At 36.2% G+C, this 4105-nt stretch overlaps 1 protein-coding gene across 2 annotated transcripts in view; it reads left to right on the forward strand.

The window, feature by feature from the left end:
- Positions 1 to 1196: 1196 nt before the first annotated feature.
- Positions 1197 to 4105, forward strand: part of LOC122069217 (putative 4-hydroxy-4-methyl-2-oxoglutarate aldolase 2) — a 4680-nt gene continuing 1771 nt past the window's right edge. The window contains exons 1-2 of one of the 2 annotated variants that reach the window (XM_042633179.1): positions 1197 to 1482; positions 1720 to 1814. The gene's annotated coding sequence lies outside the window, so the exon portion shown is untranslated. The remainder of the gene's footprint in view (positions 1483 to 1719; positions 1815 to 4105) is intronic. The other variant, XM_042633178.1, reaches the window with a different exon arrangement.

A 4105-nucleotide genomic window follows, 5' to 3' on the forward strand; every position in this document is an offset into this window, starting at 1 on the left:
TTGCTATATACATACTTAAAAATTGAGTTTGTCAGCTAACAATACTTATCATTCTTGGGTATGTAGATTTTTTTTTCGGTAAAGAAGTATGTAGATTGAGTGCATGCATGTAGAATTATACCCAGCTATTGTACGTAAAATCCTGTTTCAAAAATATGTTTGATAATGTGGACACTTAAGAATACCACAAGTATCAGATCTGCCTGAGAGATCGGTGAGGTGTCCTCATCAAAAATATGATAAGTAGTAGGAGGTTTGGAAGATCGGTGAGGGTGTACAAACTTTAGTCCCACATTGCCTAGGGAGAGATTACTAGGCTAATTAATAACCTCTAATCTCGTTAACATTGCACAACGTGTTTTAAAGTTTTTCGGCCAATGGGCAAAAAATGATAATATTGTTCAAGATTAATGGAGCCAAGGCATTTCAGATAAGAGGGAGGACTCTCACTATGCCTGACCTTGCAATCTCTATGTAAGACCTCAAGTGATGGAGGGCACGACTGATGGAGTTAAGACCTCAAGTGCAACTTAAGCTGCGTTTGGTAGTCATTTCGTTCCAGAAACGACATTTCGAAGAACGATTACCCTAGTTATTCACTTTTTTTTTTTTTGAACCAAACCGAAATGATGGAACAAAGTTTTGTCATTCCATCATTTTGTATTTCTAGTGTTTTTTTCCCTTTTCGTTCAAAAAAACCGAAAACACCAAGTTGACATCAAACACTTTATTCTATTTTTTTTTTTTTTTCCTATAGAATGAAAAATATTATTTTGAATAACTACCAAACGCAGTCTCTGAAATCCAAATATCAAAATTTTTGTTTCCGTTAAAAGGAAGAGAGGAATAAAAGAGCAATTACAGGCTTAACACCCAGAATTTGAAAAAGGAATTAAAGAAAATTAAAAATAGAGATCTCACGTATTCAATGGAACAAAATATTGAAAGTGAGGGTCCCCTCTAAGAGGCTTTCCAGAGAGGGAAGAACACCTCTCCTCTTCCCCCAAATGTAGAAAAGGATCGAAGCCTCCATGGCGTATTCTGTTGTGTATTTTCATTTTTAAAATGGAAACACCTCTCCTGTGATGAATGAATGGTCCAGATATTTTGATGCCGTTTAGAGGGACTAGATAACTCCTAACCACCAATACGGTTAGCTGAGTACGCGACCAGAAAAATTAAAATCTAAACTGAAATTAAATCCGAATCTTTTCTTCTTCCCTTCGTATGAGAAAACCCAAACGGTTTTTTCTTCGCTTCGTCTGAAAGCAGAACCCTAGCCTCTCGCCCCTTGCTTCTCCCTCTCCGTTCCTGGAGATCAGCGATCGGCGACCAAGGGCGAGCATAAGTGGACGCATTCGATCGCTCACTTCCTCTACTCCGTTTCTCTTCCCAAATCCAACGGTTGTTGAAAATCCAATCGAAGAACAAATTGCACCGGCTGGAGGGTGATTGCACCGACCAAGAGTGAGCATCAACGTTGTAAGTAGCGCAAGTGGGCTCTGTGCTTGGATTCTTCGTTTTTTCAAAAATTTCATGCCTTCTGTTAGTAGTTTCAACCTTGTAATGCAAATATACTAATATCTGCACCTGCTAAGTCTTTGTTTTCCCATCAACTGATATTGCCAATAAGTAGAGAACCGTCCTTGGGACCCTTGTTTTTCTGCATTTATTTTTATTTTTATTTATTTATTTATTTATTTTTATTTATGTGTAAAGGTGAGAATCTTCATCCATGAGAGATCCATGATCGAAAGCATACACTTTGCCTCCTATAGTTGAGAGGTCGGGTTCTGGATTGGAGATTTTTTAGGGTGAGGACTTGATTTAGCTCCTTTGGGCCAATTCTATTTCTACCAATAGAGAGATGAAGAGAAATTTCTTATTCTTGTTGGTTTAGGCCTTAATAGGGTGCTTAAGGGAATCACATACCATCATCACTAGCAGGGCCTCTCTCACTTTCTGCTTTGTTAATTTTAACTGCCTCCAAAAACTTGGTTATACCTGCAATGCCTTATACTTTCTAGAATTTGGATCAACTTCTCTAGAAATTGGTTTGTTTGAGCCATGACCCCCCCACATGGCTAGTGCAAAGGCAAATCACTTTGATATCATTTGACAATGTCTAGAAGGTTAAGAAGTTCTTCAAATCTGAAATTTCTAAATTCTGTTTTCTGTTTGTGATTTCAACTTCAAATTGCTTATCTGATTAGGTGCATAATCTCATAACTGAAACCTTGACGGAGCTCTGCCGGAAGGGTCAAGATTGGTTGACCAATTATTGCAATGTTATGAGAAATGATTTCAAATTGGAAAGCTAGATTGGATTTAAGTGTTAATGAAAGAATTATTTACAAAGAAACAGTTTTAGTTCATTCTTAATACCAGAACAAACAAGTATTTTTGCTCCTGGATTTTAACGTAGCAACTTTATTAAACGCATACCATATCATTACCATATGTGTTTTATTATACCGGATTATTGAAAATTACTATTGCCATATGGTCCATTTAATTGCCGTATGTATCTCTTCCCGTATTATTGCCATTCCTAAACTTACTAACTATGACCCCTCCCCACTCATGCACTCCCTTCTACTTATTTGTTCCCTTCTTCTTCTAGCCTTGACTTCCACTTAATCACAACATTGCCACTACTTGCATTATTTGTGTTTTCCACTTGCTATTTTACATTTATAAGGTGCTGGACTGTTGTAGAAATTGTAGATTTTCTGTTACTCCTAATACTTGATTTGTTTAGTGTTGGGTCAGCCCACAAGCAATCCCAATGGGTTTTGGAATCCCGGATTGCACTACCACCACTTCATCTCATTATTATTTTTACACAATACTCTATTTGAACTTTGACATAGACAAAGCCAAGTAGAAAAGTCATCTTGTGGGCTTATGCCCTTCCATTATTTTGGCTGTGACTTTTCATTGCCAACTTGAATATATAATATCTTGGGATTGTTTGTAGGGTTACTCAATTTCAGATTATGTTAAGATCATGCCAAATGAGCTAGTTGTGACCCTTAAAAATGTCCATAAGGAAAAACAACAGTTTACAATATCATTCCCTATGATGTTAAAAGATCTTCTTGGATGCCGAAACTTTTCTGTTGCACAAATAACTTGACTATAAGAAGTGAAATTAAGATATAATATGAAAAGTTATAATTTGGTTTGGAGATTCATGAGGATCCATAAGACCACCATATGGGTATTATGTGGAGAGCAATGACCAAGTTCCGATCATGTGAATCAATTGTTCTTTATTTTCCAAAATATGCAGTAGTTCTTGCCATTTATTACAAATTTTTAATTATGGTGAATTGCTTTCAACTTTCTTCCTGCATTCTCAATACTCCCATTCTGTTTCCTTTTTATCTTCATGAAAACGGGCACTTATCTCCATTAAATATGCCTAGTGGGTTTGTCACCTGGTTCTAGAGAGTAGTTCCTGGCTGCAGGGGGGTCTGAGACTATTCAAGGAGGAGGAGGCAGCTCTAGCTAAGATTTGAATGCTTCTAGTTATGTCCATGTTCCTGTGAATGACCATAATGTGTACAGTGTACCAGATTCGCAACATAATGTCTATAAGCTTCCAAATTGTTGTATTCTTGTTTAAAAAAAAAAAGAAAAGATCAAGTTGGTTGATTTGATGTTTACTTCTTGATTCTAGCCATAGTAGTGTCTGAACAAAACATGCATCACCTGGTCACCTAACTTTTAAGAATGTGGTCAATTTTAGTTTCAAATTCAAACAAAATTATCAACCATCTATGAGTGCAGTTCATTTAATTATATGTGAATTCTTCACTACATGCACTGACAATTTTTGTTTCAAACTTCAAACTGGAACTCCCATTATTGTTGCTGAGTTCACGTAGTTGATGTCTGCACTTTTATAAGTAGAAAAGTTCCACATGATATACTTCTATTGGTGTTTGGATTAGCTCTTTGAGCTGTTTCCCCTGAAGTATGATGGTTGTTGTATTACTATGTTTTTTTTTTTTTTTTAAATCTATTTCAAGGAATCATTACTTATCCATGAAGGGAAAAATATTAAAAGAAAATGAAATTCCTCACTGATTTTTTCCAC

This window comes from Macadamia integrifolia, unplaced genomic scaffold, assembly GCF_013358625.1.
Source record: "Macadamia integrifolia cultivar HAES 741 unplaced genomic scaffold, SCU_Mint_v3 scaffold558, whole genome shotgun sequence".
Lineage (NCBI taxonomy): Eukaryota > Viridiplantae > Streptophyta > Magnoliopsida > Proteales > Proteaceae > Macadamia > Macadamia integrifolia.